This window comes from Podarcis raffonei, chromosome 10 (genome assembly GCF_027172205.1).
Source record: "Podarcis raffonei isolate rPodRaf1 chromosome 10, rPodRaf1.pri, whole genome shotgun sequence".
NCBI lineage: Eukaryota > Metazoa > Chordata > Lepidosauria > Squamata > Lacertidae > Podarcis > Podarcis raffonei.
In genome coordinates, this window is record NC_070611.1 from 48,995,507 (window position 1) to 49,008,266 (window position 12,760).

The 12,760-nt window shown below is 47.5% G+C and overlaps 1 protein-coding gene across 2 annotated transcripts in view; it reads left to right on the forward strand.

The window, feature by feature from the left end:
* Positions 1-12,760, forward strand: part of PVALB (parvalbumin) — a 43,997-nt gene that overhangs the window by 16,851 nt on the left and 14,386 nt on the right. Inside the window, exon 1 of one of the 2 annotated variants that reach the window (XM_053404634.1) lies at positions 7,217-7,340. The exons of the other annotated variant lie outside the window; for it this stretch is intronic. The gene's annotated coding sequence lies outside the window, so the exon portion shown is untranslated. Of the gene's footprint in view, positions 1-7,216; positions 7,341-12,760 lie in introns of those variants that run through there. 2 annotated transcript variants of the gene reach the window in all.

Sequence of the window (12,760 nt, forward strand, 5' to 3'; positions counted from 1 at the left end):
TATCTCATTGTGAATAGATGCAAAGACATTCAATTTCTTGGGCCTATGATTTCTTGGCATTTCCAGAAACAGGCAAATGAGACGATCTGACAGAAGCACGATTTCAGTCAGAAGGCAATGCTCAGCAAGGCTGAAAGGACCATTATTGGATATATTCTAGATTAAGGTTACTATATTTTTTTCAATGAACCCGGGGACACTTTAATTAATTAATTAATTAAAGTGTCCCCGGGTTAATTAATTAATTAATTAATTACTACACATTCGGGACGTTGATGCTGCAGCGATGGCAGTGGCAGAGGAGCGGCTGCCACCTTGACCTCAACCGCCACGTTTCCCCTTCCTCCGAGGCTTCTATCTCCTTTCTCCATGAGCCTGGGCAGCCCCTGAGTTGTTGGTTCTTAAATGGTGGAGGGGGGAGCGGTGCACAGTGGGTCAAGTATGGAAGGCAGAGAAGGAGGGTTGAGAGCGGCGGTGGTGGCGAGGCTCGGGCAGTGCAATGCCTCCCTTCCCATTGGAGCAACCCCAATCCCATTCCTACTTGCGTGCAAGCAGGAGGGGGCAGGGATCCCTCAGATGGGAAGTGAGGCTTCACACTGCCTTTCGGAGCAGCCCCATCCCAACTCCTACTTGCGTGCAAGCAGGAGGGGGCACTTGGGCAACAGGAAGACCCCCCTTCCCAGCTGAGAGATCCCTGCCCCCTCCTGCTTGCATGCAAGTAGGAGTGGGGATGGGGCTGCTCCGAAAGGCAGTGTGAAGCTTCCCTTCACAGCTGAGAGATGCCCGCCCTGCTTGCACGCAAGTAGGAGTTGGGAGGCTGCTCCGATAGGCAGCATGAAGCCTCCCTTCACAGCTTAGTTGCTGGGGTCAGGAAAGGTGGAGGCAGCCCGGAAGCTGCATCTTTGAGCCCCTGCACCACCATCATATAGGGACTTCCGAGCTGCTCCTGAAGCCAGCCAGAGCCAACTGCTCCGGGCTGCTGAGACTGCTGCTGCTGCATTTCCCAGGGACATGAGATGAAATCCGGGGACATTCTGGACATTCTGGGGATGGAATTTGTCCGGGGACTTATTCGCAAATCCGGCAACTGTTCCCAGGGATGTCTTCTAAAAGTCAGATAGAAGAAGAGTTAGGATTTGATATCCTGCTTTATCACTACCCTAAGGAGTCTCAAAGTGGCTAACATTCTCCTTTCCCTTCCTCCCCCACAACACTCTGTGAGGTGAGGCTGAGAGACTTCAGAGAAGTGTGATTAGACCAAGATCACCCAGCAGCTGCATGTGGAGGGGCAGGGTTCCCCAGATTACGAGTCTACTGCTCTTAACCACTACACCACACTGGCTAGTTTATTTCCTTGACATCTGGTGGGAGGGCATTCCGTCCAGGGTGGACGGCACTACCAAGAAGGCCCTCTACCTGGTTCCCTACAACCTCACTTCTTGCAGTGTGGGAACCGCCAGAAGGCCCTTGGAGTTGAACTCTCAGTGTCCAGGCTGAACAATGGGGGTGGAGACACTCCTTCAGGTATACTGGGCCGAGGCCGTTTAGGGCTTTAAAGGTCAGCACCAACACTTTGAGTTGTGCTCGGAAACATACTGATGATTCTGTGATTGGGGCACTGTGGAAAATTTAAAAAGGCAAGTGGTTTGTTGCTGTCCTTCAAGTTGTAGCACTTTGGTGCTGGCTTCCCATAGCCACTTCTGCCAGAGGAGATGTCTATTGAGCCATGTCAACAATCGCCCAACAGAAGACGCTGCTCATTGAGACTGATGGGCATTAGCAATGTCTGACTTCACCCACTGCTCACTGGATCCCTCAAACACCCATCTCACAGAGAAGGATGGGACCTCAACTGAAAATGAGAAGCGTGCCTCTCTAAGTGTGCCTGAGTGAGGTGTGAACCAAGAAAAAACATGCAAACCAAGACTGAAAAATGAAACCTTTATTTATTGAAACTAAATAATAAAGCATATAAATCACACAGTGGAGTGTTGTGACTAAACTACGCCAAGCCACACAGGGAAAAATAAAATTGCAGTTGCATTAGATTATAGATCTAAAGGTTTTGAAATGCCCTATGCTAGAAGAAGGGAAATGAGAGGTTTGGGAGTATGATGTGTATCATACAATTTCCCAGAAAATAGAGACAGATGGTTAGGTTTTACCTTTTTCTGGTTCTCACTGAGGAACTCCTTGCCACTGGAAGAATGCAAATGTGCAGAAGAGGGCTTAACCAGAAGCAACCAGAAGGTTCTGTGTTTCTCACCTCTGCACTTGAAGCATCAGAAACCCCTCTCCAAAGCTTCCTGGCTTTGAATCTAACAAAAGCTGCCCTTGTGCTCAGAGTGAAAGAGGCATGATGGATCTAATTAACAATTCAAAGACTATTTAACAATTCAAAGGAAAACAGCTAATTAACAATTCAAAGACTAACCACTTCAATACACTTTTACCTCTTATAGCTAGATGTGTGTGCCTGAGGGAGGGTTTATTTAGTGACCCCAAATGATAGCTGACCCATGATGAGACAATACTTAAGGTTCAAATTTTTATGCCCCTGGGTAGATGTGCAGCTTCACTTCAGATGCCTTAACATGTTTTTCAATAAGCAACCCCTTGATCTATTCCTAGCCTTGCCATGAATAATCTATAATCGGGGGAAATTAACTTCTAGCCAGGACTAGATAAAAAATCGTCAAGGCATACATCAGGGGCCATATTTCAAGTCTGCCAATGTTATTGTCTGTTTGTTCTGCTGCAAAGAAAGACAGGAGGCTTGTGTTCATGTCATGTAGTATTTAATGGAGATAAAAGGGTGGGGTGGGGGAGAGATGACAATGTATCACAGACTACACATGGCTTGTACCTGGCCTCAATCTACTGAAATGAACTAGATTCTGGTGCTATGTGCCATCCTCACATAGGGCAGAGCAGTGGAGCCAGAGCATCTTTCTCTCCATCCTTAGACTAAGGAGGAAGTAGCTGGCAGACACTGGATGGAAGTAAGAAGGCAGATGGGTGGGAGCTTTTGGATGAGGTTTATAGGCAGCATTAAAGTGGAAATTTTGGGATTAGGCCGTGTAGCCTTATTGCTGTAACAGACTGGATTATCCCCCCTTTCCCTCTTAATTAAAAGAATAGTGCAACAGACTGTAGATTAAGCATACAAATAGTGTTTACTTACATAGAGTCTTGCACTTGATGCCAGCAGTAACAGTAATGAAAACAAGGTGGGCAAATTCAGCTACTAGGTTATAAAATTCATATTTGACTTCAAAATGAAATCTCTGCTTGAGCGGAGATCATACAGACATCCGTCTGCCTGAGAAGCCTTGTGAAAAAGAGGCTGAGTTCTGAGGCAGGGACAGTAGAAAAGATTAAACTCTTTTGTCTTTTTCCCACCAGAGAACTCAAGGGAAGTGATGTCACACAGTGCCCTCTCTAGTAATCAGGAACTCTGTGAGTCTTAACCCTTTCGTATCCTTATTTAGCAAACACACATTGTTAGATTTTGGGTGCATATTCCTACAGGACTGAGGACAAACTGAGTTAGTGGGGCAGTGCCCCATTCATCATAACCGGCCAGCATCTACTGCAATACCCTAAACCTTTTGCCAGCCCTGCAAATAATTTTTAATACATTAACACCGGTCACAAAGTTCAAGATGAAGATTAACTGTTGGTATTATTTCTTCTTGCTACTGACAGGATAGTTGAATAGAAGGCAAAGTACCAGGAACCCCCAAGCCTGGTTCACCCTGAGCCTGGTACTCTTGTCTCCTCCTGAATTTGCCCCTGCCCCATGGTATCTGCTAGGTTGGGAATGTGGTACTCCTATCCCTTTGAATGTGGTACTGTTTCCTCCCAGGGTTACAAAGTCCTAAAGTTGTTCACGTGACAAGACCCCAGTACCAAGAAGTTTGAGAAGCGTCGAACAGTAAACCATTGTACAATGACCTCCTCCCTCCATGTCCATCTAATGTCATCACGTAGACCGATGTCAGAGACAGTTTTCAATGACTCCTAACTAGAGCTGGATTCATAAGGGTGACCTAGAGATGTCAAATTCTGCATCTCATTCTCAGTCCTGCCGGGTGGAAAAAGTGCTTGCTGGCTCGTGAAATATTGCCAGGTAAATTAGCATTTGACAGAGTCCTCTCCCTCTCTCCCTGGCTGATGGGAGTTATAGATTTTCTTTCCTTCACAGAGAGCTGTGCTGCCAATAAGCCACACTGGAGGACTGCTTTCAAAGGGTAAGGAACTATTTCAGTCTGTTCCTCTGATTACCCATGGATTTGGGTGGGTTTTTGTGTGCTTGTGTAGTATGTACTGCTCAACAAAACTCCTACTGAGTAATGCTGCTTTCTATTAGAGCAGCAAGCCCTGCATCCTGGCTTTGGGATTTTCAGCTTTGGAACTTCCAGATGTGCCTGCCATAGCCATCCATCGCTGCAGCTGTCCAAAGTAGCAAGGAAACCAGTGCTTGAAGGCTGTTGATTTTATACAGATGCATCTTGTATTGGCTTGCAAGAGGGGAAATGGAACTCTCCCTCCTCCCCCAGTTGTCAAAGACAACAGCCTGCAGACAAATGTGATTAGCAATCACCTGTAAGTAATAGAAGATCTCTCCACAATATCCCTCCCTAATTCAAAGGACAACAAATTTCCCCATTGCCCTAGGGATAAAAAGCAAAGTGCACACATATAAAGAGGGTTGGTTTAAGCTGCTTGTATATGTGGCAGGTCCATGGAACCCAGGGTGTGTGACATAATAAACAGAGCAGAAGTAGGGAAACTCAGGCCCAGGAGCCAAATGCAGCCATCTCTGTCTGGCCCTCGGAATTCTCCCCCAGCCACCCCCTTCACTGGCTGTGCTTTGCATTCAAGGTGCCTGACTAGAAGGTGCCCTTGAGTTCTGATCATAATACATTGCAGGGGGTTGGACTAGATGGCCTTTGCGGTCCCTTCCAACTCTACAATTCTGTGATTCTATTATTCTTGAACAGGGCAGCCCTCATACCAAATGGGCCGCAAGAGTACTTGAACATGGAATCCATGGGTTGCACACTGCCTTGTCATGTAGGGGGCAAAGGAAGTGAAGCCGAAATTTGACGCCCTCCCCATGCTGCCTTCCCAAAGCCAGATAAGCGAGGTGCCAGACTTTTGGAAGAATGCACAGGGCTCTGGCAGAGTCTGAGAGCCTTCCCAAAACTGGGAAAGTACTAACTAGGCTTTGGGAAGGAGACTGGAAGACTCTAGGACCCTATCAGAGCCCTCACCCCTCCTCCCCAAAGCCCAGCACCTTGCTTACCCAGCTTTGGGAAAGAAGCACAAGGGCTGGCGGGGGAGGGGGTGGAATGTCAAATATTGCCGAGGGCCACCAAAAAGTCCTTGAGGGCCGCATGAGGGACTAGATTAGTTAGCCTTGAATCAATGCGGTCTACGGGCACCATTTATTTAATCAGGTGTATGTGCAGCAGTTTCCTGCGGACACAGCGCCCAATAGAGGGAAATTGTTTGCATGGCAGTACTCATTCATCTGAACACACTACAGTGTCCTGTGACTCTCCCACACTCACCCAGTTCTGAACAGAGGCTGTAGATCCTATCGCAGCATCTTCCAGCATTGTTGCTATCACAGGAATGTCCCAACACTCTGATCTTCTTGACTCACAGCTCTTTTGACTTATAAAGCTAATGCTAAAATCCTCAGATTGGCTTCAGATGGTTGGAGACCTGGGGGCAAAAAGGAGGCAAAGGCGACTTCCACTTCCTGTTTTGCACTCCAGCACACTCTCAGTAACAGGAAGTGCATGGTCTGCTCCTTAGTACTGGGCTCTAGCCTGCCACATGTCCAAGAGACCACCAACAGAGGTGAGTAAAGGCAGACTTCTGTATTTGGTGCATGATGACTACGAAACAGGGATAAGCAAGACACTTTGGAGAAGGGCAAAGGGAGCAAAGGTCCTCTGGCCATTCATCTTTACCATGGGTTATGAGGAAACTAGATGTCTGCAATTTACAACTGGGGTTAGGAGGAAAGGACCACAGCTCAGGAGCAGGTGCTTTGCAAGCAGAAGGCTCCAAGTTCAATCCTGGGAATCTCCAGTTAAAAGGATCGGGTTACAGGTGATGGGGAAAGATCTTTTCCTGAGACCCTGCAAAGCCAGTGCCATTCAGGGCAGAGGGACAAACAGTCCGATCCTGGTAGGAAGCAGTTTCCCACTTTCCTAAAAGGACTTCTTTTTCCCCTCCATTGTTTAAAAGTTCCTAGTCCTTATGACTGGGGAAATGAACTTGAACAATTAAAAAAAATTCAGAAGCCAAAAAAGTGCTAAGCAATAGCATGTATTTATGTATGTATGTAATTTGTATACCACCCTTCACCTGAAGATCACTGAGCAGTTCACAACATAAAAATACGAAATGAGAACGCAAAATACATAATAAAACAAAAACAAACTAAAAAGCCCCTCTCCAAAAACATAAACAAGACCAAAAAAAACACAACCCAATTTCAAAGGTCATAGAAGGCCAAAGGCCTCGTTACAAAGAAACGTTTCAGCCTGGCAACTAAATATATGTCGTGAAGCACCAGGCAAGAACATGTAATATTTGTATAATTCTCTTCTTTCTACAGGAAAGTTCCCTGGGATGAGATGGTGTTCCCTGACCCTCCTGGTGTCTAGTAGAAGCCAATTAAGCAAATACATACAAATTAGCTTAATTTTCATTATTATTATTATTATTATTATTATTATTATTATTATTATTATTATTTCACAGATCTTTGCTTTTCCTGATGCCAGTATCCGGGGGTGAGTGTTTTGAGCTCAGATTCGGCTCCATAACACACCCACCACCGTACCTGCCCTGACAGAGGCGCGGCTCTGCCCTGGTTCCTTCCTCCCCACCCAGGTGTGGCCGCTCTGCGCGGGGGCTCCTCCAATCAATCCCATCCTCCCTCCCGTTTGGCACACAGTTTAAATAGCCGCGCGGGGACGGGATGTCATTTCGATTCTCCGGGGACAAATAAATGGAAGTTTCATCAGAGCGTCCCGCCAGATTGCCGATGTAATAGGTTTCGGGAGCGAGAGGAAGGTGGGTGCCAAGGATTATTAATAGTGCCGCTTGATTAGTTAGGGAAAGGTAAATGTGATACTGCCATCACCGTCCCTGAGTATCTGACACCGGCGAGGAGGGGGACATCGCCTTCCCGAAATAGAAGAGGCAAGGAGCCTATATAAGTGGGGTGCCCACCCGGGGTTTCACCTTCCTGTGTGAGCACCTTCAAAAACCCACCAGCCTTTCCTAGCGCGCCTGGCACAAACGTTAGACAGGTAAGTTTCAGGAATGGAGGCAGAGAGAGTGGATCCCGTTACTCCAAGAAGGATTCATCTGTGGGTTTGGGGGACGAGGGGGGTGGGTCTCTAAAGGTGCGGTGTCTCTCTCTACCTGTAGGGTACAACTCTCCCACCCCTATAAAACAGAAGTATCCCCCGCGTTAGAAGAAGCTCGGGGCTGCTTCTTTTTTCTCCTTCCCCAGCAAGGCAATCGGAACAGGTGAAGGGGGGAAATCCAAAAAGGAGGAAACTTCAAAGGGGGGAGGGAGGAGAGGGCGGTGGAACTGGCATGGGGAAGCGAGAAGCGGGATTTATTGAGAAAGCACGGGAAGGGGAGGAATAATTCAACCAGGGTGTGCCTTAAAAATACCTTTTTTGAAGCTAGAGAGAAGGGCGGAGGCGAGCATCTGACCTCGGTGCGTATTTGTGCGTGGAAAGTCCGAGATCAGGAAACGAACAATCGCTTTGAGTAAGGGATTGTCAAGCGCCCTCATCGGCTGCCTGTTTAGCTGGGCCCTCGTGCTCTCTTGTAACCCCGAAGATGATAGCAACCCGAATGCTTTGGGTGCGTTTTGCCCCCGTTTTGCTCTCTTTCGTAAAAACCCTGCATATAAACGTGAGCAGCACTTGCCACATTTCTTCAGGGGAAGAAGCGTGCGTGTGTGTGTGTGTTTAAAGTCAAGTGTGCAAAGTTTGGAGATGATTTCAAAAGAGGCAGGCAGGAAAACTGAGAACTGCAAAGATGAGGCAGGCGTATTCTTCCATCTCTGCTTGCGGCTTGGACCAAAGAGCGCTCAGGTGTCAAGAGAGAGACAGAGAGAGCGAGAGAGCGCAGAGCTGAGGGCCTGCGGAGCGCAATGCATGCTGCGGCGGTCCTCTTGAAGCCTCAGAGGTTCGAGCCCAGCTCTCAGTTTGCAAAAACAGGAAGAGCAATGCTTTATGTTCGCTTTTCGTGAGTGCGTAGGTGATAGAACCCTGTTAGCTTTTCCCACGTTTTACGCTTTACGTTGCCCTACTTGAAAGAGGCTTCCCCACTCACCCCCAAAATAAGTTGGACTGGAGCAGATTGCACAGACGGTTACCAGAACAGTTGTTATGTAGTTTTAAAATGAATGTAAGGTCCAGCATTTTTCCTTGCACCAGATCCTTAAAGCCTAAAGAAACGATTGTTTCCTGACGAAGAATCCTGTGTTACTCTAAAGCTTGCTTTCCTAACTTTGCCTGCAAAGGTGGCTCAACTATCGCCGATATTATTTGGTTTCATGCCAAAGACCCGCCTTCCGCTGGATTTTTCTTTATGTAATTGCTTTGCTTTCTTTCTAGTCCCCCCTTGGGGGCCTTGGTAACTCCTTGTTAACCTCGGAAACGGGAGCAGGGGGATAAAGGGCATCTCCTCGGCCTCCTATCACCTCCATCTTTCCTGTTAAGTAAAGGCTTGCGCAGGAGGAGCGCCAGCCCGGTTTGGCTACTTGCGGATGGGCTAGCAAAAGCGGAGCAGGCTGGAGGCGGGCCTGGGGTTGCAGTCCTCTAAAGGCAATCGCACCTTCAGCTGAGCGGAGTGGGTGCGAAACTCGAGTCCTGCTCGCACCAGCAGCAGCAGCAGCAGCAAGCGTCAAGCCGAGCATCTCTGCGGTCTGGCGGGCGGTCAAGGGAAGATCTGGCGCACCGTGACCCGAGGCGGCGCCTGAGTGCGAGGGGTTGCTGAGTAAGGGCCGCGGCAACCAGGGCAGAAAGTATCGGGTGTATCGTAGGGAACAGGTGCTGCTGCATCAACACCACCAAGCTCCTTCCTCCCCGCTTCTCTCTCTCTCTCCCTCTTTCTCCGGATGGAAAGACGGAGTTTTCAAGCAAGGGTCTACTTAGCCGCCTTCTCCAAATCGGGAGCAGTGGGGGGCGAGTGGGAGAGAAAGAGACCAAAGTTACAGCCTAGGGTGCTTTGGAGGGAAACCAGACGCCACCGCGACAAGTCAAACTGTGATTAAACCAGGATCTGCTGACACGATCGTGTAGAAAGAAACGAGGTGGGGGGGCTCTGGTTTTAACAGCAAAAGGGACGCGCGGATAAAGGGTGCAAGTGAAACTTCTCCCTGTCCCCATGGGCGTCCTCACTGCTTCCGCGGAGACCCCAAGCCTTTTTCTCTCTTCTGTACTGAAGGTGGGAGGGAGGGTAAAGCACTGGGGAAAGAGAGGCAAACCATGGCGAGTGATCTGCATCCCCAACACGCCCTTTCTCTGTTAAAATAGGACCTCAAGATGTGATTTGTGGTGGACCACGTTTCTGCCCGACAAAGAGTTCTGTGTCACTGGAAAACCTGCATTCTCCTACAGATCCGCAATAAAGCAGCGATAGTTTTACACACACACCCCTATTTTGCAACCTCATACCAGGCAGAGGAACAGCTGGTGGTAGCATGGAAGTTATGTTTGACCCGAATTTCACACGGTTCGGGAGTTTCACAGAGCTCTTCCTCTGCCTTGTAACAGCAAGCAGTGGCAGGAGGAGAACCATTGCGGGTCACCTTCCCTGGGTGCGTTTCCTATGTACGTAGTTAGGTGTGTTTGACAATAGCTAGGGAGGGTTTTCAAGAGGCAAACTCGTGTGGACCACATCAGATCTGGATTGGATGCTCCATGGCAGTTTTTTCTTCAAAGTAAAAGTGGCCAGCTGAAGCACTTTTTAAAGGGGTATTTAATGTTGGGTGCAGTTTGGCATATGAAGATGATTGGAAACTCCTGGACTGGATGAGAGTGCATAACAGGGAGAAGAGGATGGATAAAATCCCGGTCCTCAGCTTCCTCTACTGTACTTCTGAAACTGCTTCGTCCTTGAAAGCATGGAAGAGTGGCCCACAGTAGCTGCAAAAAGGGGTTGTCATGTTTTAAAGTGGAGCAGGAGAACCTGTGGTCCCCCCGATATTGTTGGACTCCAAATTCCATCAACCCCAAGCAATCACCTAGGATGATGGGAGTTGTAGTCCCAATAACATTTGATGGGTAGCAGGTTCCTCACCCCAACCCTGCCTTTAAGATTAAACATGCATATATCACAGGTTCTTCTAAGCAAGAACCTATAGCTGTGCTAAAAGGTAAAGGACCCCTGACAGTTAAGTCCAGTTGCAGATGACTCTGGGGTTGTGGCGCTCATCTCGCTTTACAGGCCAAGGGAGCTGGCATTTGTCCGCAGACAGTTTTTCCAGGTCATGTGGTCAGCATGACTAAGCCGCTTCTGGAGCAATGGAACACCAAAACCAGAGCAGCACACGGAAACGCCTTTTACCTTCCCGCCAGAGCGGTACCTATTTATCTACTTGCACTGGTGTGCTTTTAAACTGCTAGGTTGGCAGGAGTTGGGACCAAGCAACGGGAGCTCACCCTGTCACGGGGATTCAAACCGCAGACCTTCTGATTGGCAAGCCCAAGAGGCTCAGTGGTTTAGACCACAGCACCACCCGTTTGCCATTGCCTACAAAATCTCATGGAAAATAATAAAAGGTGCTGCAAGACGATGCAGAAGAGTCACTCTGCTGTTTCATATTGTTAACTTCAGCACAGAAATGACTGCCAAAGCCAGGGTTATGCTGTCAGATCCACAGCCTTGACAGTCTGCTACAGCCCTGCCCTATGATTCTCTTCCTGGGCCTACTGCTGACTTAGGTATCTCTTTAGATCCCAGTGATCTTGGAGTCCCACATTGCATTTTTATTGGAAGCCATAAAATAAATGAGGCGTTCATTCCCCAAGGATTGATTTCACAGTGTTGGAAAGCATTTCTGCACATTTTGAGCAGCCTTTCCAAGAGACTCTCTTGTTTTGGGATCAGCCCCTCCACTGAGGAACTGCAGAGAGGCATGTAATGCCCGTTAGCAGATTCTCCCATCCAGACCTTCCTCTGTTTGCTAGCAGATGGACATATTTACTGTGTACCGTTGAAAGGCAGATTGATCCATCTGTGGCCTGCCTTGCAGCAAGCATGGGTGATGCCAGTGGGCTAGTGTAGATTGCAGCTATTTGATTCTTCTGGAATAAGGCAAAATTAGCACAAACAGAGCCAAATATTTCTGCAGAAAGATCACTTATGGCAACACAGTGGCCAAATAGTTTGAGTACTGGACTAGCACCCGGGAAGCCCGATTTCATTTCTCTAATCATCAGTGAAATTCACTTGAGTGACATTGAGCTAGTTACTCTCTTGCAGCCAAACCTACTGTGCAGGTTTGTGGGGATAAAATGAACTCCTTGGAGGAAGAATGAGATATAAATGTAATAAACAAAAGGAGACCAAAGAATGATATGGCAAAACTGCGCATGGAAATTTTGTTTGGAGAGCGACACAATTTAAAGGCACTTCTGTGTTAATGCCAGAAGCCTCAAAAACAAAATGGAAACATTGGAATGCTTGGTACTAAAAGAGGATAGTGGTGCGTATCAGGGACCTGGTGGTACAAGGAGAAGTCAACAGAATACAGTTTTCCCTGGACATAAACGCTATAGAAAGGATGCAGAAGGGCATTCTGTGGCGGTGCTGCTCTTTATGTCAGAAAGGGGGTGAAGTCAATAAACTAGGAAGCGTATCATGAAGTAGGGGTTCCAAAGAATCACTGTGGATGGAAACGGCAGGCTCAGAAAAGTACCGGTAATATAATATTGGGAGCCTACTGTCACCCCTTGACCACATTTCTGAAGGTGATATTGAGGGAGTGAGAGAAAATAGAAAGAGTTACATGACTCCCCTTAGTGGTCAACACATAGCAAATGCTGCCACTACTGATTTCCCGCAATGCAAAAGTTTTCTTTTGCTTTATGGGCTTCATTATCTTCTGCTGATTTTCAACATGGCATACAAAATTCTACTTTTCATCTTTGTAATTGCTTCGCTCACATGCAGCTCCTGCTTGGGCTGCTAAGTTCCTGCTCATTCTTTTCTGGAATAAGTGTCCTTGTTTCTCTTCCTCTCTGTTATCAGTTCTCACTTCCAGAATGTGATTCCTTCCTCAATCTGCTGCTCCTTTGCACATGCTCAAATGGCTTCTTAAAGCTCCTTGTGTCTCCCTCTGCCCAGCTTCTTTCACTTTCTCCACTTATCACTGCTAAACACTTTAGTGTTAATTATTATGTATTTTCTCCAAGGAGCTCAAGGTGGAATACATGGTTCTTCCCCCCCCTTTAATCCCCACAACAACCTTGTGAGGTAGGTTAGGCTGAGAGGCAGTGACTGGCCCAAGGTCACCCAGGTTTAATAATGTTTTATTTATTTTTCAGCCCAATCACACAGTGAGCTTTGTGGCCTAGTGGGGAATTTGAACCTCTAACCACTACCCCACAGTGGCTTAGGGATGATACCTTTGCAGATCAATATTTTGTTTTTTTAACACTGAAAAGCTGTGATTGCTGTGTGTGTATGTGCTTTACTTACTGAT